This window comes from Phascolarctos cinereus, unplaced genomic scaffold (assembly GCF_003287225.1).
Source record: "Phascolarctos cinereus isolate Bilbo 61053 unplaced genomic scaffold, phaCin_HiC Scaffold_726;HRSCAF=1367, whole genome shotgun sequence".
In the NCBI taxonomy this organism is placed as follows: domain Eukaryota; kingdom Metazoa; phylum Chordata; class Mammalia; order Diprotodontia; family Phascolarctidae; genus Phascolarctos; species Phascolarctos cinereus.
The window spans coordinates 132,011,425-132,035,139 of NW_027556098.1; the positions used below are offsets into that span (position 1 = coordinate 132,011,425).

The 23,715-nt window shown below is 38.5% G+C and overlaps 1 protein-coding gene across 1 annotated transcript in view; it reads left to right on the forward strand.

Moving 5' to 3' along the window:
* Positions 1–476: 476 nt before the first annotated feature.
* The window catches only part of PLEKHB2 (pleckstrin homology domain containing B2), a 48,947-nt gene continuing 25,708 nt past the window's right edge, over positions 477–23,715 (forward strand). The window contains 1 exon segment of the mRNA XM_020967155.2: positions 477–637. The gene's annotated coding sequence lies outside the window, so the exon portion shown is untranslated.

Consider the following 23,715-nt stretch of genomic DNA (forward strand, 5'->3'; position numbering starts at 1 on the left):
TCAGGCCCCTCCTGACTCCAGGGCCGGTGCGCTATCCACTGAGCTACCTAGATGCCCCCAAAATTAGCTATTTGTAAAGCACTTAGCACAGTGCCTGGACCACAGTAAGTGCTTAATAAATACTGATTATCATCATCATTGTTATTATTTTCCTAAACTATAAATTGGGGATAGTAACAGCTCCTACATCCCAGGGTCACTGTGAAGATCAAATGAAATTTGAATAATCATCCTCATCCTCATCTTCCTCCTCCTTCCTCAACAGCAAAATGGGAATAATAATAGTCCCTACCTTCCAGGGTTGTTGGAGGATCAAATGAGGTATCTGTAAAGCGCTTGGCAAAGTGCCTGGCCTATAGTAAGTACTTAATAAATACTATTATTATTATTATTATTATTATTGAAGCATCTGTGGGGGGCAGTTTCCGTCCAAACTACAACTCCCAGAAATCTTGGCGGCGCATGCGTGGCTTGCCCAGCCCTGGGGCAGGACTGACGTAGCTTGGTGGCCGAATCTGACCTGCTGAATCTGCCCAGTGGCCGGTAGGGAAGAGCCGGAGTAGGTGCGTCCGTCGTTCCGTCCATCTGACCAGGCTCTCACATTGAGAGTTTCGTGTCCTGCTGAGTTCCCCCGAAGGTGAGCCGGTGGAGGGGTGTGTGTGTGCGTATGTGTGTGTGAGGAGTGCGGGGTCCGGCAGCGAGGTCCTTCACCTTCAGGGACCTCTCGTCTTTACTTCAGGCTCCGCACCCCCCTCTCCCCCAACCCACGTATTCCACGACCGACCCCCGATCCCAACTCCAAGCCCACCCGCCTTTTCTGTCTACACTCTTCTCTTTAGTCCAGCAGGTGCCGGACTCACTCACTCTTGCCCTACGCCCCACCGGCCTCTCCCTTTTCCGCCCCCCTCTTCTCTAACTCTTCCACCTCTTCTCTACTCCCCCCAACTCAACGGTCCCCTCACCCCAACCGTCCCCCCCATCCTCAGAGTTCCCGGTTCTCCCGCTGCGCCCCTTCCGCTTGCCCCCCGCTGTTTCCTGCCGCAGCCCCAGACCCCCCCCACCCCGCTGCGGCCCCACCCTCCTCTGCCTTCCCCCAAACCTGCTACTGTCTGCCCTCCCCCGTCCCCCGCCCATCTCTGGATCTTCTTACCACCCCGATCTTGTGGATACTTTCCATCTCCCTCTCCAGCCCCATCTGCCCATTTCCCCAGCCCCATAAGTCTTCTCCTTAGCCACCTCTGACCCACACCGTCGATGTTAGCCTGATTTTAATTATTTTTCTTAATCACCGAAAATGTCTTTCGCAGTCAACTAAAATACGTACTCTTTTCCTCCTCCCTCCCCCACTGAGAAAGGAAGAAAGAAAAATCTCCAGCTGACACATAGGGTCCGGCCAAACAGATTTGCATTGACCGTGTCCAGAAAGATGTCTCAATCTGCGCCGAGTCCGCTTCCCCTCTCAGACCGTCACTTTGGCTGTAACCTCCTGAAATTCCCCAGCTTTTAACCACCCACCCACCCACTTTACCAGCCCTCAGTCTCGATGTTTTGGGCCCCCTGAAGCCTTTGTCTTCCCTTGAGCCCCAGCCACAACTTTCCCTTCTTTCTGTATCAGTCCCACTCCCAAAATGGGAGGGGTTTCATTTTATTTAAAGCCGGTTTCGCCGGCCCCGCTCCCGGCTTCTGTTCAGCGTAGGCTATGGGAAGGAGTGGGATCCGGGATTGGGGATTTCTGTCGGTGTCACCTGACCGGGTTTGTTGTCAGCCAGGAAAGCCGAGGGTGGAGTGAACCAGGTCACCGGGAGCGGGGCCCAGCCTCCTGTTTTGTAATCTCCCTCTGGGAGGGAGACGTCCTGGGCCACTGGAAAGTGGCCTCGCCGAGCCCAGAGGAGGAGAACGAGTTCTCAGTACCGTTTGTCTCCCCCTGCAGGTTACACTCGGGCAGCAAGTCTGAGTGACAGGAGGATGCTTCCCCTTAGAACTACCTGCCTGCCTTATGTAATCGGGAGAATAATTAGTGCCTGGAGGAATATATTGGGGCGTGATAAATTAATCAGCTGTTTATAAGGGTTACACGAGGAGGTGGGGTGGAGGAGTATTGGCTGAAATTACACTTGTTACTGGAATTGGAGAAAAGAGGAGGGTTTGGTTTGAACATTCTTTAACCAGGAAAACAGTAAAGAGAAATTTGAATCTTATAGAAAGTGACATTTTTCAACAAGGATGTAAAAAGCTTTGTCACTGTTGGCAAGAAAAAAAATTGTCTTTAACTGATGGGCTTTACATGTAACAAATGGAACACTACTTTCACAAAATAGGAAATGTTCTTTCTAGGTCAGTAGATGGTTGAGTGTTCAGAAGCAGCAGGCCACCCTAATTTTCCCTCAGATCTGAAATTGAAGGTTGCCTCAATTCTGAAAAGTCAGAACTAATTTTCTTGTCTTTTTTAGATTATTTTTTTACTTAGGCGTTTTATTAGTTATGTCATTGAATTGAATAACTAAGGTGTTGTATTTTTTCTAAGCACTATTAATATTATTGAATACTTTTTTTAACAGTTAGTATTTGTCATCTTTTATCTTTGAAAATACCTTTTAATTTTCTGACTGCTTTAGAAATTAGGTGTGATGGAAGTAATACATTTTCCTACAGGACCAGTCCAAGATTTAAAAAAAGAAGCAATAATAACTGTTCAAGCCTTTGTTACCATTTACCCAACATGTTTAAACTTTTTAGGTACCTTTTTAAATTAATATTTCACTTTACTGAGAGTCTTTGGGGGGGGAGGAATGACCTAAATTCATTTGGGGACACTGGTAAAATTGTAAAAGTGGTTCTGAAATGATTAGTTTTTGCAGTAGCCTTTTAGAAGAATGGGAAAGTGGAAGGAAGTTGTTACTTTTTCAAAGCTTTCTAGTTCTGAAATATAATTTCCTTATTTGGAAAAAAAAAGTAAAAATTTTGTTGATTTAAAAAAAAATGGAATAATAAAATCTGATCAACTTAGATTGCCCAAAACATACTGTGTTAAAATATTGATCTGAGGAATGTCAGTTTGCAAACTGTATTGTTCCACTGAACTGACTCTTAGAAGACATGGAATTTTAGAGGCAGAAGGACCCTTAAAAATGAAATAGTTCAATCTCCTCATTTGGCAGATAGTTACCTTCCTTCCTTATCACCCCCAAAATTTGTGAAAGATAATGAAAAATTTAGAAAAATCACCTTTTCATAGAGTATGCTCTTGTTTTTTGGGATCGTAGATCTAGGAGCATTTTCAGAAGCTCTTTGACCCAACCCATTTATTCCATGGATGAAAAGACCTAGTTTCAGTGAGGTCAAGGGATTGTTTACTATAAATATTTTCTTATACTTTCTGTTTTTCTGGATAAGAGAATAGAATGCATTAAGATTAGTAAGAAACATTAGTTAACGTTTTTATATTTCTCTCCCAAAGGTGGTGCTTCCCTTACCACCTTTTCTTGTACTGGTCACAGTTGCTCTTATACCCCTTACTTTTTTTTCTTTCTTTCTTTTTGGTTAGGCAGTGGGGTTAAGTGACTTGCCCAGGGTCACACAGCTAGTAAATGTTATGTGTCTGAGGCCTGATTTAAACTCAGGTCCTCCTGAATCCAGGGCGGGTGCTCTATCCACTGAGCCACCTCGCTGCCGCTATTCCCTACTTTTGATGGAGGTGAGGGAGTCCACTCCTACCCCCATTCTTTCCCAGACCCTCATTGGCTATACTCTCTTTCCTTCCCTATTTTAACTCCCTTGGGGGAAATCATCTCAACTCTCTACTGCACCCCGCCTTAGATCTCTTTGCTTCCTTGTCCTATTGCTCCAACCCTAGAGCTTGTTTGCTTCTATTTATGTATTGTTAATAGAGTTGGAAGTAATCAGGAAACTGGTGATTGGTCAGACTACAAATTTATGGTATCTAATTTCGACTTGGCCTGCATAGCAGCTAGGCAAATATTCGATTCCTCCCTAATTTATTTACTGTCCTACTTTTTATAGCTGCTGTTTCAATCCTTCCTGCTTCTCAAGCCTAACTCTCTCCCACCTTCTCTATGAAGGACCTCACCTTGTTCTTCACAGAAAAGATTGAAACCATTTGATAAAAACTTCCTGCCTGACCTTCGTCTCATGTCACTCAGATGTCTTCATCTGCTATCTTCCTCTTTCACTGTTGTCTTGATGAAGAGATAGCGTTTGCAAAGGCAAAGTCCTCTATATTCCCTCTTGGATCAGATCATCTCCCATCTTCTCCAGCAGATTACTTCTACTGTAATCCCTACTCTCCTTCAATCTTTAGAGATCTTCAGTCTCTTCCTATCTACTGCCTCCCTCTCTTCTGTTTACAAACAACTGAGTCTCTCTTCCCCTACTTCCCCTAATCTTTACAAAACACTCAGTTAGCTATAGTCCTATATCTCTCTCTTCCTCTTTAGGGCTAAAATCTTTCAGAAAGCCATCTATAGTAGTTAAGTCAAATCAACAAGCATTTATTAACTATCTTTTATGTGCCAGACATTGACATAAGTGCTGGAGGTACAAAGAAAGACAAAAAGCCTCTTCTCTGAAGGAGCTCACAGTTTTGTGGAGGAGATAACATGCTAACGACTATGTATAAATGAGCTATATTTATGTCTATATCTTATATGCACATATATGAGACATGCCTGTATATTACATATGGTGTATTGGAGATAATCTCAGAGGAAAGGCACTAACATTAAAGAGGACTAGGAAAGACTTTTTTGCAGAAAGGGGACTTCAGTTGAGCCAGTAGGTAAGTGAAAATGAAGAGTCAAGATGGAGTTTCATGTGGGAGGAACAGCAAGGAGTTCTGCAACATTTGGTTACGGTACATAGAGGAGAGTAAGATAATAGAAAGACTGGAAAGGTGAGAAGGGGTCAGGTTATGAAGGCCTTTAAAAGTCAGAAGGCGATACTAGGGGGCCCCTGGACTTTACTGAATTGGGGGGAGTAACATGGTCAGACCTTTGATTTAGGAAGATCAAGAAGAAGAGGGTGGTCAACACTGTTAAAGGGTGCAGAGTTCAAGGTGTAACTTTAGAGAGTACAAATTTAGCTGAATGCTGAAGTCAGTCATATCCAATTCTTTGTGACCCCACTTGGGGTTTTCTCCACAAAAATGCTGGAGTATGTTGCCATTTCCTTCTTCTTCAGCTCATTTTACAGGTGAGGAAACTGAAGCAAACAGTATTAAGGGACTTGCCCAGGGTCAACCAGCTAATAAATGTCAGAGGCCAGATTTGAACTCAGGAAGATGAGTCTTCTTCCTGACTCCAGGACTAGTGCTGTATCCACTGCACCACCTAGCTGTCCTAGAAGCCAGACTGCAGAGAGTTTAACAAGATAGTGAGAAAAAACAAAGTGGAGGTGATGCGGTTTAGAGGTTCAGTGGTCCTGGGACTCCAAAATCACAACACATGGGTCCTGCCGGAAAGAATTTGACCCAACCCTTCTTCTAGCCAAAGACAAAGTTTATTAGAACATCCATCATATTGGGAAGACTCTTAACAAGTCTGAACATTAGTAAGCTATTGGCTAGATTATAAGAATCCCAGCATTTCTTTTTTTTAAGGCCAGGGTCACACAGTAGTAAGTGTCAAGTGTTTGGTCTGAGGCTGGATTTGAACTCAGGTCCCCCTGACTTCAGGGCCAGTGCTGTATCCACTGGGCCACCTAGCTGTCCCCAAGAATCCCAGCATTTTAATGGAGACAAGGTGCACCTTATATACAGAAAGCCTGTGGGAGGGATCTAGGAGTGGCCAAGTAGTTTGGGGTGATGGGAGGAGAGACCTAAGGAGATCTGGATGGGAGGGGAAATGGCCAGGGGCCTTAGGGAGGTAAGACAAAGGGGGGAAGATTGGGTATGGCCAAAATGAAAGGCCAGTTGATGGGATTATAGCCTCCTGCAAAAGCCAGAGATTTGGCCTTGTGGTGGGTAAGTCCAGGGTTTTTCCTTTCTGGGGCCCAGATCCCAACCCCATCAGAGGCACCTGTTGTAGTTGGCATTTTCAAGGAGTTTAGATAGGAAAGGGAGAAGAGATATAGGACAATGTCTCCCCTATCCTCAAAAAACACTTGATCCATTCATCTTGTAGGTGCGTCCACTTCTAAACATGGCTTCTAACCTCAGCATTCAATTGAAGCTTTCCTTGCCAAAGTTTCCTTGCCACTTTCTAAGTACTGATCCTCCTTGACTTCTTTATTCTCTCCTTTCTAGTTTTTCCATGACTTGTTCACCTATCTGTTTGACTGCTTTCTCATTCTCCTTTTTACTTGTTCTTCATCTAGGATATGTCCTTTCATCATGTGTGTTCCCCAGAGCTCTGACCTTGGCTCCTTCCCTTTTTAAAAAAAATTAATTAATTTTTAGTTTTCAACATTTACTTCCACAAGATTTTGAGTTCCAATTTTTCTCCCCATCTCTCCCCTTCCCCTACTCCAAGGCAGTATGCATTATGCATACCCCTTCCCCCAATCTGCCCTCCCTTCTATCACCTCCCACCCCTTCTCTTATCCACTTTCCCTTCTATTTTCCTGTAGGACAGGATAGATTTCTATACCCCATTGTCTGTATTTCTTATTTCCCAGTTGCATGTAAAAACAATTTTTAACATTTGTTTTTAAGACTTTGAGTTCTAAATTCCCTCCCTTCCCACCCTCTCTCACTGAGAAGGCAAGCAATTCGATATAGGTTATATGTGTGTAGTCAAGCAATTCGATATAGGTTATATGTGTGTAGTCATGCAAAACACTTCCATGTTAATCATGTTGTGAAAGACTAACTCTGTTTCCCTCCATCCTATCCCTAGGACACCCTACCCCCCCTTTATTCTATTCTCTCCTTTGACCCTGTCCCTCCTCAAAAGCGTTTGCTTCTGATTGCCCTCTCTTTTCCTCTCTTATTTTCCTGTATGGTAAGATAGATTTCCATAGCCAATTGGGTGTGTATATTACTCCCTCCTTAGGCTTGGCTCCCTTTTTGCTATTTCACTTGGTGATGTTATTACCTGCTTTGGGTTCAGTTTCCATCTCTATGCAGATAATTCCCAGATCAATATTTACAGCCCTAACATCTCTGATGAATTATAGTCACATCTCCATTGTCCTCTTGGACATCTTGAACTAAATGTTTTGTAAACATATTAAACTCGACATGTTCAAAACAAAACTTTTCACCTAAACCCTCCTCCTCTTCCAAACTGCCCTATTACTTTTATGGGCACCCTTATCCTCCTAGTTATTCCAGGCTCCTAACCTTGCTGTTGTCCTCAGCCTCACTTCCACTCATCTTCACATCTAATACATTGCCAAACAAATCTACCTGCACAGCATTTCTTGTGTGTGTCCCATTCTCTTCACTCAGACAGCCACAACTCTAGTTCAGTGCTTCTTCATCTCTTGTCAAGACTACTGTATTTCTTCTCATCTCAGTCTATCTTCCACTCCTCTTCCAACGTAGTTTTATTTATTTTTTTAAAATTTTCATTTATTTTTCAATTAAGCGTTTTTTTTCACTTTTTCACTACCCCATTTGAAAAGGAAAAAAATCTTATAAAGTTCATGTAAAATATATGCGTAGTCAAACAAACAAACAAAAATCCCCCGAATTGGCCATGTCAAAAAGTGTGTCTTATTCTGCAACAATACATCACCCCCCTGTCAGGAGGTGGGTAGCATATTTCCTCAGACATTCTTTGAAATTGAGGTTGATCCTTTCCTGGATCAATTTATAAGAGGCTTTCAGAAGTCTTTGTCTTTGAAATGTTTTTGTTATTGTATAATTGTTCTCCTGCTCACTTTTACTTTGCCTTAGTTCATAGAAATCTTCCCTGGTTTCTCTGAAACCTTCCTTTTGCATCATTACTTAAGGCACGATAGTATTCTGTGAAGGCTCAGCTCAACTCCCACCTTCTGCTGGAGGCATTTGCTGGTCTCCCCAGCTTTCTAATGCCTTCAGCTTTCAGATTATTTACCCCTTTGTCTTCTGGGTACTTAGTTATTTATATGTTGTCTCTTCCATTATAATGTATGTTCAGAGAGCATGGCCTTTCATTTGCCTTTCTTTTTATTCTCTTTGCTTTTCACTGTGCCTGGTGAATGAATAGTAAGCACTTAATAAGTGCTTGTTAATTGACTGAATCCTCTTATTCTGGTCATTGTGACCTTGTCATTTAACCTCTGTACCTGCTGTTCTCTGTAACAAAGGTATTGCTTTTTCTTTCTTATCTTACCTTTTCCTAAGCTTATGTAAATAATCGTATCAAAATTTTTACAAGACATAGGAAAAGGCTAAACTCTTCTGGTAGGTATTCAAAACTTTCATAGTCTGACCCCCTTTATCTGTCTACACTCTAGGCCATTCTCCTGCCCAATTTCAAGTCTTTGCTCCCCCCCCCCCAGTATCTCTCTCTTTCTTTTACCTTTAATTAAAAAAAGAAAAACCCAACTACTTTATTTTTAATGACCTTGACAGACATCAACATGTGAGCATTTTCACATGTGAAGAGCAGAAAATAAGATTTTATATGAAACCTTGAATCTTTGTTATGGAATATTGTTTGAGTATAAATTTTAACAAGATCAACACTGCCCTGTTTGTGTCCGTCTCAACATTTCTGCTCGCTTATGTGTATTTTTAAAATGTTTCAGCTGCGTTCTTAACTTTCTTTTATCACTATCATTACTCTCTTTTCCCCTTCCCTCACCAATTAAAAACTCTCCCTTGTGATAAATAAATATTATCAAAACAAAATCATGCATTAGTCACATATGATAATGCATGTCTCAATCTGTACTTACAGTCTGTACTTTGCAAAGTAGTGGAAAGCATGCTTCATCATCAGTCTTTTGGTGTCAAGACTGTTTATTGAATTGAACAGAGTTCCTAAGTTTTTCAGAGTTGTTTTTCTTTACGATAATGTAGTCATTGAGTACATTGTTTTCCTGATTCTTCTTATTTCACTCTGTATCTGTAAGTCTTCCCAGGTCCCTTTGAATCCATCCCTTTCTTAATTTCTTAGGGAGCAATAATATTCCATTACATTCATGTGTCACAATTTATTTAGCCATCCTTCAATTGTTGGGCACTCACTTTGTTTCCAGTTCTTTGCTACCACCAAGAGTGTTGCTTTAATAATTTTTGTATTATTTTTGTAACATGTGATCATTTTCTTCCTGTCTTTTTTTTCCCTCTGGGACAAAGGATGTAGGTATAGTCTTGTGACTTTTTGGATATAATTCCAAATTACTTTTCATAATAGACTACTTCACAGCTCTACAGACAATGCATTAGTTTGTCAGGCCTCCCACTACCCTTCTAACAGTTGTCATTTTTGTCAGTCTTAGTATGAGAGAACCTCAAAGTGTATAAACTCTGCATTTCTTTTATAATTTTATAAGTCAAACATATCATCTGAAAAAGTGGTACTTCTGTTTCCTCTTTGCTATGCTTACTTCCTCAATTTCTTTCCTGCCTTCCTGCTAGTTGCTGGCATTTCTAGAACCATGTCATATAATAGTTATGACAGTATACATCCTTGCTTTACTCCTTGATCTTGTTGGTAAGATGTAGCATTTCTCAATTACTGATGATGCTAGCTCATGGTTTTTCATAGATACTACCTACCATATTAAGAAAAGGCCCATTTATTCCTATACTTTTTAATATTTTAACACAAATGTGTGCTGTACTTTCTTAGGAGCTTTTTTTCTGCAGCAATTGATATTATGAGATTTTTATATTTTTGTTATTTATGTGGTTAGTTATTTTTATAGGCTTGCTAATATTGAAATAGCCCTATATTCCTGGTATAAATTAAACCTTGTCATATTGCCATTCAATCTATTTTGTGAATCGCTGTAACCTCTTCACTAATTCATTATTTTTGCATCAATATTCATTGGAGATATTGGCCTATAGTTTTCTTTCTTTATTTTCTTCCTGGTTTATGTTTCTGTACCATATTTGTCTTAAAGAAAGAATTTGATAGGATGCTTTCTTTCACTATTTTTGTGAAACTGATAGCTTAAATGAAATTGATGAATAGTTACAAAATATAAAAACCTAGATGAATCGAAAAAGAAATAGAATGCAAATAGTCTAATATAGTCTAATATCAGAAAAAAAATTGAACAAGCTCTAAAGGACCTCCCAAAGAATAACCTATTATCAGAAAAAAAAAAGAAATTGTATAAGCTACAAAGGAATTTCCCAGTGAATAAAACCTCTGCGATTCTTCTCCATGTTATCTTATAAGTTCCTCAGGAGCCTTCCTCTAGGTCAGACTTTTTTTATCTGAAGTCAGTGAACTTGCTTTTGAAAAATAGTTTTATAACTGTATTTCAATATAATTGCTTTCCTAAATTTTGTGCATTTAAAAAGTATTATTCTGAGAAGGGGTCCATAGTTTTTACCTGATGACCAAAAGTGGGTCCTTGAGACAGAAGAGGTTAAGAACCCCTGATCTAGGCCTTACATTTTCTTAGTACCAGTTAAGCACTTGAGCTGTCTTTCTGGCCATCTCTGTTGCTGTACAAGGATCACTGGACCTTTCCATCTGGCTTGTAATTGAAATCTATTATGTGTTGTCCTCACCTTATTAGAATTTGAGCTTCTTGAGTGCAGAGAATCTCATACTTCTCCATTGCACAGTGTTGGGGACATAGTAAGCTATTAGAAAAGTATTTTTTAAAAAAAGTATTTTCATTCATTTATTTATTTGGTCAGTCATTAGAAGTATGCTGCAGTGTCATAATTATAATAGTTAATATTTATAGCACTCTGTAAGGTTTGCAACAGTGACCATAAGAAATAAATGTTGTTATTTACATTTTACAGTTGAGGAACCAGAGACCCAGAGATTTTAGATAATTTGCCTGTGGTCACACAACTAATAAGTGTCAAAAAATGGAAGGATTTGAACATAGACCTCCTGACTGCTAAGTCCAGCACTCTGTTACTCTGTCTTCTGTGACATGCTTATCCCATTGCCCTTATTTCACTCTGAATCACCCACAACTTTGATTTTTCAGGGATTGTAGAGTACAAAAGAGGTGTCAAACTCAGAATCAGATTAAAATGTAATAGGGAAATATTTAACAAGATACATAAAAATACAACGTAAATAATATTTATTTGTGGGTTTTTTTTGGCAGTATGCTTGCAGGAATCAAGTTTTTATTTGTTTTTGCCACCTCTGGTTTACAACATTGTGAGCCATAGAACACCATTAAGAGAATACTGCTGTTAAAAGACAGGTTTTGTGTCAAGGAACAGTTGGGGATTTTTAAAACATACTGTGCAATTTCCCAAATGTGACCCAGCCTTCTGTTACCTTCTTCTTTAGTTCTAGGCCCAGCTTGTTGGCCGCCTGAAGTACTTGTCCTAGGGAAGACAGATGTATTTGATGTACTGGCCAGCCAGTTGCACACTAGATTCTGGACATTAGGTATTTTTCATCTATTTGTTTTGTTTTATTTTTGTATGAATTGTGAGAATTTTTTTCACTGATAATGAGTCTTTGAGGAAGCCCTGCAGTTTTCTGACATTTGATACAGTTGCCAGAGTATTATCTGTAAACAGGAGCATCTGGAGGGCCACCTCCTGGAATTCCTTTTCGTCTATCACACTGTGCCTGTCATCTATGTAGTGAATACTTTTGGTGAACATCACTTTGGTGATGTGTCTTGCCAAAAGCCAAAGGTCTGTAATAATATATATGAAATAAATCTGCAAGTGTGCCCCAGTGTGTGTATATTAATGCTTCTGTAGCTGGCCGTTCAGTTTCTTAGAACATGATGCAAATGATGCCAAAGCTTTGCATTGTTTGATGATTATTGACAATCTTGGTGGGTTGGCCGTGGAAGAAATAGTTAAGAGATTAATGTTATGATTATGGAAATGACAGAGGGTTATGGATGGCAGTATCTTCACATGTGAGTCAATATTTTATAACATGTAACTCCAAGGACCATTAATTGCTGTTCTAGTCATACTTAGATCAAATGAGATAACGTGTATAAAACTCTGGCAAATCTCAAAGTGCTATGTAAACAGTTATCATCATTATTGTTATTGTTACTATCATTATTATTCTATTCTCAAGGAGAAGAAAGAATAATTTTCATGTACTTCCTACATTTCCTTCCCCCCTGTGGGATCCCTCTTGGTCAAGTGGTCTTTTTGTATCTCAGGATGATAAAAATTATTCTTAACTTTCTCTGGAAGTTGTAGCCTGCCACTCATTAGCTTGTCATTCTGTAGGTAACTATGATTCCTTTCCCTTTCCTGTAGCTTTTTTTGTGCCCTGATGCTTGTCTAAAGGAATATAATAATAATTGTTCAATAAAATGTCAGTTGGTAATGTGGTGTAACTACTGAGAGCAGCAGGGGAGTCAGCTGTTAAAAATAATGACCTAGTTGAACATGCTGCTGTCTGTTTTAGTTGGTGAAAAAGGCAGGATATATTCCCGTAATCTAACTTTGTCAAAAAAAAAAAAGCTGGGTTCTCTCTTCTCTACCCACTCCACCCTTCTGGCTCAGTCTGCCTTCTGTAGAAGGCACAGTGGAGGGATTTGGTAGTTTGAAATGGCCTAGTTACAGATGAACTTGCCTGATAACTCCTATTCTCTTTCCATGTATTTGCTGGTTAACCAACCTCTGTCCCTTCTAATGTTTGGCTTTCTGGAGAAGATTCGTTTTTGACTTTCAAGTTTATTAAATAGTTATAATCAATGACACTTGAATGACTTGGATTTTTGCTTCTACTTCTTACTGACAAAAGAATAGTATTTAGAACTGAAGTGTAGTGGGAAATTTAGGGGGAAACCAGATATTTTGAATATGGCATTATTAACTTTGGATCTCTGCTTTATAGGCAATGTGTGTAGGCCATTTGGGCTTGATTTTTTCAAAATTGCTTGGTATTTAGTGTAGGTTGAGTATTTTGAGTAGCTGGGAGTGTATTTTGAACTTTTGTTTTTCTCTTAAAGATTATATGGGGTGTTCAATGGTTTTTCAGTCATGTCTGACTCTTCATGACTGCATTTGGAGTTTTCTTGGCAGAAATACTGAAGTAATTAGTTTGCTATTTCTTTCTCCAGCTCATTTTACAGATGAGGAAACTGAGGCAAACAGGGTTAAGTGACTTGCCCAGGGTCACACACTAGTAAGGCCACATTTGAATTCAGGAAGATGAGTCTTCCTGACTCCAAACCCTACATACCTCTAGTAAAAGCTCCTCTCTAATACTGAGCTATGAGGTTTTCTCAGCAGTTGTAGGCTTTATTAGCATTTCACAGAGACTATTATATACACAAAGTCCAATCCCATGCCTCATGCAGATGGTGAGGTGATTCTGGGTTTTTAAAGCCTATTTCATTAGAGTGTAAGCTCTGGCAGATTTCTGCCATGGCTGGAAAGGCCTCAAAGGAAGTTCTGGCAGACCGTCTGCTCTGCAGTGGCCAGTTCAGCTAAGAATAGACAGGCTTATCACCGGTAGGCTAGCCATTTGGTCCTGGAGTTTTTGGACAAGTTAACCCACGAAACAAAGAAAAATATAAAATGACTCTCAGTCCTTTGTGGTCCTCTTCAGCCCTTACAGTGTGATGGTGGAATAGTAGAAAAAGGGCAGAAAGTAACAAGAATCACACAGTCTCCACATATTAACAAGGTTGGTACTCCAAATGGAAGGAACTAAATCATATCAATCTTTATAGTCTATTAAAAAAAACCACAACAGCCCAGAAGAGAAAAAGAAATTTTAGCTAAATGGAAGAATAGCTGTTAGTCCTTCATTTGAGAGACAAATACAAGACCTGAAAGAGTAGGTTTTATTGTGTCCAAAGGCCACCAGAAACATAATATGATGGTGTACTTAGTCATCTTATATTTTCATTGCTCTTGATGAGTATTTTCAAAAAGTCCACCATGAACATTGTAGCTTATGTATTAGCGTCAGTAGTAGATTATGAGGTAGAGAAAGTCTATGAAGAACTTGATGAGACCATCAACATTCAATGAACACATCTTCATACTTGGGGATGTCAGTGCAAAGGTGTTGGGGGGGAATATTCGGTAAAGCTGTTGGAAATATGGCTGAGCAGAGAGGGGTCTAAGGTTTATATATTACATGGAAACTTTAACCTTACATATAATGAATATTGTATTTGAGAAAAAAATTGGAGGTATTAGACATGGTAAATACCAAATAATGTTCCAAAAAATGAAATTTATTGTTTGTTATCTTTTAATAGACAGAAAGTAATTTGATAGATTCATTTCTTGAATCAGCTATCAGAATATACAGTTATACTAACAACTTGTTAGAACAAAGATAAAAATTAATACAAAAGAAGAATAAAAGTAAGAAATAATTGTATATAACCAAAATCTTACCTATTTTAACAAAGTTTTGATGCTAAACAATAAAAACAGTGGAAAGGGCATTAAAGAAGCAAATTTAGGCTGGATGTAGGAAAAACTTTCAAATGATTAGAGTATCTAGAAATGGAATGAGTTCCCCTTCATTGGAATTCTTCAAATGCCAGGCAAAGAATGGATGATTGCTTGTCTAGTATAAAATAGAGGAGATGTAGATCCTCCGAGATGCCTTGCAACTTTAAGATAATATGATTCTGTGACTCTTATCCCAGTCTTTTTTTTTTTTTTTGCGAGGCAATCGGGTTAAATGACTTGCCCAGGGTCACACAGCTAGAAAGTGTCCCTGTGTCTGAGGCCAGATTTAAACTCAAGTCCTCCTGACTTCAAGGCTGGTGCTGTATCTGCTGTGCCACCTAGTTGCTCCCATCCTAGTCTTTTGGTCCAAGTTCAGTGCTCTTTTCAGTATGCCTCTGAAATATATGGAGGCTTGTCCATTAAAAGATTCTTTTTTTTTCCTTTTTGGTAAGGCAGTCGGTGTTAAGTGACTTGCCCAGGGTCAGACAGCTAGAGAATATCATGTGTCTGAGGCTGGATTTGAACTCAGGTCCTCCTGACTCCAGGGCTGGAGCTCTATCTTCCGAGTCATCTAGCTGCCCCATTGCAAGATTGTTTTAGTTGGGTAGAAACAATAGTGCTAATTAAATCTTCAAATTTGTATGGAGCATTTTTTTACTCCTGCACTTAGCATCATCATGTTGCATTATAGCTCTTTCTCTTTTTCTTTGCAGTATATGTGAAGTAAATGCATATCTCACAGTTTTTAAGCCTACTTAATTCATGATGGAATTGTCAGAAGTCAGTAATTTGTTCATAATATTGCAGGCTAAGATGATGGCTCACACTGTTTCATGTGCTACTGATTCTGATCAGGTAGAGTAATTTATAGGATTACGTGGAATAAAATACATTAACTCCATATGCAAACTGTCATGTGCTCTTTTTTGGGTAGTTTGGTTTGCTCAGCTTTGGATGTTTTAGGTCTTGGGTAGGGTTGGGGTGTGGGGGAGATTCTAATTTTTAGGTCATATTGTACTCCTTAAGTTCATAGTAACTTGGCTCTGTATCTCAGAACTAACTTGCTTCCACTGGTTCTTTTAACGTGCTTTATACACACTGGAAGATGGTAGTGAGATATGCAAGTGAGAGAGAGGTGTATGCAGGGAAGGAAATATAATAAAAAAAACTTACTGTGATTTCTTTGGTTTTTTGTAGTTATACTTGGCCTGAATTTTCTTGGTCACACCAATTTTTCTCTAATTGTCAAATATCAAAAAATTGGGGTATAGGTAGATTGGAAATCATTTGGCTTAGGTTCAGATTTCTTATACTCTATTTCTTGTGTGACCTTGGGCAAATCACCTCCAAGAGTCTCATTTTTCCTCATGTGTAAAATGAAGTCTTTTCTTATTTTCCAACTCAAAATGCTACAAGCTACATACACCTTTTAATCTTCAGCTTGTGCAGGAATGAGCACTTAGGTCGCTATTAACTTTTCAGTTTGATCCAAAGTACTTATATAGGCAGTCCTCATTGCTCCTTGTCTAGTTTGTTCTTGGCCTTTTGAGCCTAAAAATGAATGTATACCAGAAGGGTCTCAGTGTGTTATGGATGTCCTTATTTTCCAGTAAAAGTTTCCCCTCTGTGTTCCACAGCAGCACACCGGCAAAAAATATACAGTAATTATTAAGATACTTATAAAGAAGATGATGAGGAAAAAAATAAAAATAGCTTAAGATTTTGGTTTGCACCAAATCCTGAGTTATCTACAAAGCTGAGAGTAGGACCCCGGACCAGAAGTCTAGTTAGACTTAATAAGGAGGATAAATTGCAGGATCCCATATAAACAAAGAACCTAGGCTAGATTAGCTATTGTAGTGAGAGATATGTTAATACTGTGAACCTCAGTGGAAGGCTGACAATTCAGTATTGAAGAGTTCTGTGCTGCTAGGAAGGAACATGCAGGAAGTAGAGAGAGGCCGTTAAAGCAGAGTGGTGCCCACTTTACCTAGCTCCAAGGGCAGAACAATAGTAGGAGAAACCAGTAGTGGAAACAGATTCCAAATAAGCAGGTTGGGCTCATATGGGGACTGATAGGAAATAAATTTCGGACAGAAGAGTGGGTGCTAGTGTCCAGTTGTTCTGCACAGTCAACCAGGTTCATATAAGCAGTACCAGAGGTTATGATACTTGCCAAGAACAGAAGGGTAGTAACCCTGCCCGTTTTGTATGTTGTTGAGTATGAGCAAATAAGAGCTGATAGATTATGGAGGAAACATGTTTCCTTTAGTTCTTCAGTGGTGATGAGTAAGATTACCTAATACTTCATTTATGAGATTAATAATAGCTTCTATTAATATTGTACTTTACATGCATGATTATGCTTCATTCTCATGACAATCCTGTGAGGAAGATGCTGTTATTCCCATTTCACATATTGGGAAACCAAGGGTCAGAAAAATTCTGTGACTTGTTTCAGGTCCCATAATTAGCTAGTTAAGTGTTGGAGGTGAGATGTGAACACCCAGATTCCAAATCCGATGCTATTGTTATGTGCTTGTGTCTCTCAGGCTGGAAGTAAATAATCTCAGCATTTTTGATCAAAGAACCATGTCATTTCTGAAATAGGTGATATAGCTTAAAAAAAGTTAAATAAGCATTATATTGTAATGTCTGGGAGTTGTAAGGTAATTTGTGCTCAGGTTTGTTTAGAACTTTATTAGAATACTGTATTCACTTTTGGGTTTCATATTGAAGCATTTCATGGGAAACTTGGAGAAGATCCAAGAGAAGAGGATAAAAAAATGATTAAGTATCTAGAATATGGCCTCTTAAGAATACAGAGTAAAGAAGGGAAGGGCTGAGTGGGGATTCAGCTATGCAGAAGGGATAATGTATTGGGGAAGGTAAAAAACATTTTTTTTTGCACTGAGAAGAAAAGGATAAGTTTAAATTGCAATAAAGGGAAAAAATCCTTCCTAATTTAAGATCTCCAAGACACTAGAATATACTTTGAAGAAATATAGTTTGGGGGGCAGCTAGATGGGGCAGTGGATAGAGCACGGCCCTGGATTCAGGAGGACCTGAGTTCAAATTCGACCTCAGACACATAACGCATACTAGCTGTGTGACCCTGGGCAAGTCACTTAACCCCATTGCCTAGCCAAAAGAAAAAAAAAAGAAACATAGTTTGAAGAAGTATTTTGGAACATATTTTCCTAAAAATATGTAAGGAAAGGGAAGAGTGTTTAAGAATTGGTTTACTCACAATCCTGCCTAGGAATAATGGGTGGACTAAATGATCCCTCAGTCCCTTTTAATTCTTTTGAGCTGAAAGTTCCTTTTCTCCTGTGCAAGTGTGTAAAACTGATGCTCATTCAAGGAAAGTAGGTGTTTAATAGTACATGCTCATTTTCTTTTAAGGAATCCTGGTATGTGATAATCTAGATTAATAGAAGATATATAAATTTCTATTCTCTAAGAGGTAGTGTGGTCTAGTGGACAGAAACCTGAAAGTCAGACCGTCTGGCTTCTTGGTCTCACTAACTAGCCATATGATCTTGGACAAGTCTTATATAAATGAAAGGATGGAATTATACAAACTGTTCATGCCTCAGTTTCCCCTTTGTGAAATCAGAGAGTTAAACTCCTTGATTTCTGAAGGCCTTCCTTAGTTATATTATTTTGTGATTCTCCTTGCACTCATTTTCTGAAGCCTTACCTCTTCTTTCTTATTCAGCTCTGATATATAGTAGATTTTTGGTTCTTAACCATTTTTTGTGTCCTTGGCAGTCTGGAGAAGCCTATAGACCCCTTACTGTAACATTTTAAAAAAACATTTGGAGGAAATGGTAAATTTCAGTTAGAGGTTAATTAAAATAAAGATGGAATTTTTTTTTTGGCCATCCAAGTTTACAGACAACCTTAGACTTTAGAAATCTATCCTTAGATCCCTTGGGAATCCAGGTTAAATACTCCTGCATTAGACCTTTCTTACATTAATACCCATTGATGAAGGATATCAGATGTGATTTAGATTCCACTCTGAATCTAATAAATCAGCAGGTATGGCCTAACTAGTCTAAAGTGGATTAACTTCAATGACAACCAGAAGAAGCACTACATCTGCCATAATAACTAGGCCAGTGGTGGTTAAACTTAAGTTCTGTAAAACCCTGGAGTTCCATGTTCCACTCCCCCATCCCCTCTAAAAAAAAAAAAAGATTTATGATAGAATAAGCAAACACAGCAAAACTGTCTGCCTTCATTGTATGTTTTCAGCCAGTGCAAAGAACTGCCAGAAATTGGTTAAAACTAATAAATTAGTTGCTTGTCAGTCTGCCTTGGCAGGTTTTTGTAAAATAATTTATGACTGTACAAAGGTTTATTTATTTATTTTTAATGCTAACATCCATTATGATAAGTAATATTAAGATATCTGAAGAGACAAGAAAGCAAAAGTGTTGATAATCAAGACTTTGATGAAACATCTGCAAATCTAATTAGAGTGTTAAAGCCCAACAGAAAAAAAATTTCAAATATAGATAGCATTATGTGTTGTTTTACTTCTAGTGATCTTGGTGCAGCATATGTCTTCTGTTAGCATATTTTTAAAAGTAGTTCTTTGGTTCTGATCAAAGTATAAATGCATTTATAATATGTATAAGACAGCAGATTTAAAAACAAAAGTCTTAATTTTAAAACTGAAAGCCCTTTCAAATCTACTGAAATCTAGGCATGTCATAATATGCCTAGTTAAGATGAAATGGCATTACCTTTATCATTTGGTTGGGTGAAAATCTGGTACAGTGTAGATCATAGCCCCAAGGTGCCAGGTTCAGTGTGGTTTGTTGACTACTTCAGTGACAGCATAATTTTTATTTCTTCCAGTGTTTACCATACTTCATTATCCCTTTTATCTATTTTGTTTCTCTTGAATAACATATCTTCCCAGGGTCATATTCCAGTTTTGATCCTCATCCCATCTGATCAAATCAGTCATTCCTGTACTTTGGGCATTTTTGTATAGATTTCAGAGGGCATGGGTTTTATTGCTGTCTCCTATTTTGGATTTTGTCTTCTATGGATGAGAGAGAGAGAGAGAGAGAGAGAGAGAGAGAGAGAGAGAGAGAGAGATTATGTGTGAGAGATATTATGTGTGCACCGATATCCTTATCTAAAAGCACTGTATCTCTGTGTTATCTGGTCTGGTGGATACGAGTTTTGGCAGTTTTCATTCCTTCTCTTCCCTTTCAGCTTAAAGCCCTTTTAATTAAATTTGCAAGACTGGGCAGCTGTATTCTTACCATTTCTTTCTGGGCGCTGGACAGGAACTTATCAGTACTTTATTTTAAGCTTTAATCCAGAAAGCCAATCTCATTTTCATTTACCAGCTTCTTCAGCAGCTAGCTGTTCACTTTTTAATTCTACCTTGCCTTCTCTTGGCAACAGTGATGAGAGTGCCATCTGTGCTTCTTAAGTCTTCAGTTTTTTTTTTTCCACAAGCCTTCATAAGCTTTCAGTGCTTTCTAGAGATCTTCTTATAATTTGTATGCATGTGGATCACCAGAACTTGGTAGTAGTTATCTAGTTATCATATTCGGGAGATGTAACTTGAAAAGGTGGCAGAACCCTCTATTTATTATCAGTTTACTAATAGCTATCTCAGTATCCTTTAACATTAACTATACCATCACTCAGAACTTTTTTTTTCTTTTGATTCTTTCTAGTTGACCTGCTATCACCTTGGCATCCACATCTTTATTGGACAGTAAGTAGTTGCTTCCTTTTCAGAGTGGCCAATTCCTTCTTTTTCTTTTTTGGGCAAGAACTGTTACTTACCTTTCTTTTGTTTCTTAAAAGGACACTTCCTTCTTCTGGGTAATTTGGGATTGTAGAGAGGCATTCTTTGAGCTCCCTTTTACCTTCTTTTCTAGGAGGGAGATTAGTCTATACTTTTGTTGTAAATAACATTGATTTGGTTAAGATGGAAAGGCAAACATTCTGCTCTTTGTAGGTCACTGCAAGTATTTCCTTATTGTTCATGGCTTCCAGAAGTACTATCCTGTCTTTTATTGTTCTTGCTAATGATTTCTCTGGCCAATTCTCAATAGAACTTTCACCTGATTAGTACCATCTTGCCTTATTAGCATTTTGACAGCCAGACCTAATTTCCTTTCCCATACCTTACCAACTTCATTTTTATTCTTTACCCTCTGGATCCTTCTCTTTCTCCTGGGGTCATTTTTTTTCTTCCTCTGCTGAAGTTTTTCTCTTCCCCAAATTCCTCTCCGGAAGTTAAATCTCTAGCCATCTCCACAATTAAAAAAACCTTCCAAACATTGTTTTTCACAATTGTTTTCTTATCCAGGGGCCACTGGCCATCTGGAGCTAAGAGGTTTGGGAAGCAGATTTAGTAAAGTTGAGAGATATACCTAACAACAGCCTTGTTGAAATGAATCTGTTGAAAAGAAATCTAGAATTTAATGTCCAAGACAGATAAGAGTAGGCTGGCCGATTATCAAGTTGCAAACTCATACCTGGGTCAGTAAGAAAAAAAACAACAGGTAATTAAGAAGGGAAAGGCTTTTTTTTTTTTTGCGGGGGGGGGTGGCAGCGGCAGTATATGGAACCAGGATTAACTAATAAGACCTCATTAACATATACTTCATTAATTTTATTTCTCACTAACCTTAGGCTTTAATGTTCTTTATGTATTTGTGTTCTACCCTTTACAGGTTGAAGATCATTCTCCTTACTGAAGAAGATAGCTATAAAATACGAGTTAGAGAGTTCTATTATTTTATGTTTTTCTGTTACCATTATGTGATGCTTATTTGCTTTACAAAATAAATACACAATCCAGGGTTTTTAACTAATTTGTGTTTCTGTGTAACCAGTTTCACTTGAGATTATTGCTTTACTTTTACCATAATAAACTCAAAGTTTTCAAGATAATATGCACGTTTCAAGGCAGTTTTTAAATTGTATACTATAACTACTACTTTGTAGAGAAAATTGGTCATAAACCAAAGGAGAAAAGGAAGTCATTTCCAAAAATGAGATTTTTAGCATGGAAGAGGCCTTCTAGCTCAGGGGAAGATAGACATATTTTCATATGCAATTTGTGGTATGTAGATTTTTACATTTATTTTTTAGTGCAATGCTTAGGATTTTAGAGCTGATTTGGGGGATATGAAATTGGGAAAATACAGTGGATAGCAGAGTGTTGTTATTAAATACAGTGTTGAAAATCTGCTGAAACAATTTTCCTTTGGACTCTGAGGCAGAAAAGTATTTCTATTCTGAATGTAGAAGTTACGCCTTCTGGTCCTGAGGGAGCCTATTTTAAGGACATCTTCCAGTGGTATTTGGTATTCAGTAAGCCAGTGTTGAGCTTGAGTCAGCCCCTCATTATTCTTGAGCTTCTTCTGCACCATGCTATTAAGTTTGTTCTAGCCTCAAGCAAAAGAAGTCATTTTTCATAATACCACATTTGATCATACTGCACTTTGGAGCCTGAATTGCGGTAAGACACATTGCTCTACTGACATTAGTTTATTTTTTATGCTTTCTTTTTAGTTTTATGAGTTACAGCTATTACAATAGTTGCTGGTCAAGTAATAACATTTAAAAGAAAGAGATATAGTAGTGTTACCACTGTGACACAGAAAACAGAAATTGTTTAAGTTAACAAGATCATAATCCCAAACAGAACAGGAGAAAAGAATCTTTGGAAAATGAGCTGGCAAAATGCTTATTTGTAGGTTCTATAAAATTTGGTGTAAAAGGAATCTATCCATCCTTCTGTTTTCTTTATTTTCTATCTCATGATCTTATTTCCACCGATAGGAGGGTAAAGAGGAATGAATTGGAAGTAACATTTTAATAGGGCTAAAGGGGAACTTGAGAAAATTAGTCTGTTCCCTGTTTTTCAGGTTGGACTATAACGACTACCTGAGACATGTGAAAAGAAATATTTATATTTATAAATTGACCTTTGGAGTTTACTATGAATAGGGTATTGATTTTGTAACTCTCCTGGAAAAATTCTAAATTATCTGTCATTTTATTGTGTGATATAATGTAGATCTAGCATAGATACTGCTGATATTACCCAATTTTAGTGGTACCTAATAAATGTTTTCTAATCTCTATGTCTATGAAACTTCAATTGTAGGAAAACCAACCGATGGTTAAACAGACAGTCCACCTGTTAAAATGTACATCATCAACAAAACTGTTGGTTAAAGTTAATTTAAAAACCTTTAGTGGCTAAGCCACAAGGCACAGAGAGTATAACTTTAATTTTCCCAACGCCACATTGAATTTGCATTTCTGTCAGTTTGAAAACATTTGACTATTTGCATGGTACTGATATAGAATGAAGCTGGCATCTTTCCAGTCAGTTGTTAAAATACTACCACCAGGAATGAAGTGGCAGTTTTTGTTCTGAAGTGATTGTTTTTGTCAGCTAGAGCCCAAGCAGTTATAAGATAGGACTTTAATTGGGTGCTGTTAAGTGTATATATATTTGGGAGTCATGTATCTGGATCCTGGAAAAATAGGAATCTTTCAGAAAACGGGTGTTATCTAATGTATGAACAGCTGGGTTGGGGATTCAGGCACCAGACTTCCTTTCTGGATCCACCCTTACCTTTATGCTTGAATTACTAAGCAGACCCTTTAAGCCGTGTGCTTCAGTACCCTCGAAAAATGGGTTGCTTGCTACTTTTGTGTCATAGTTGTGTGGGACAAGTGAAAATTTCTCATATGAAATGGAAGCTATGCCCCCAGAATTTAGTTAAGGCTTTAGCATTAGCCGGGCCTAAGTTTCGTTTTCCTGTAAATCATATAATAGGGTCATACACCAGCTGCCCACTCCCTCCCTTGTTTTGTAACCATCACCCCCAGCCTTATCCTTATCAAATAAGGCAATCTCCTAGCCTCCAAGCTTGGTTTGGGTAAAATGTGTCTCTTGGGTTCTAAATATAGATTGTAAGGTCTCTTGCCTCAGCCAATGAGGATAAAGAGATTGAGGTAAACAAGTGGGGAGGGAAGTTTCTTGGAGTGGTTTGTCTAAGGGTATATAACTGGTTGCTTGCTGTTGTATCTTGCCTCCCTGCTCCAGTCTGCCCTGGGTAGGTGATGCCCAATTCTCTTGCGAGACTTGCTAAATAAAACTTCTGTTTTTACCTAGAGAAACCTCTGAATTTTATTTCGGGTAGGTGGTCTCA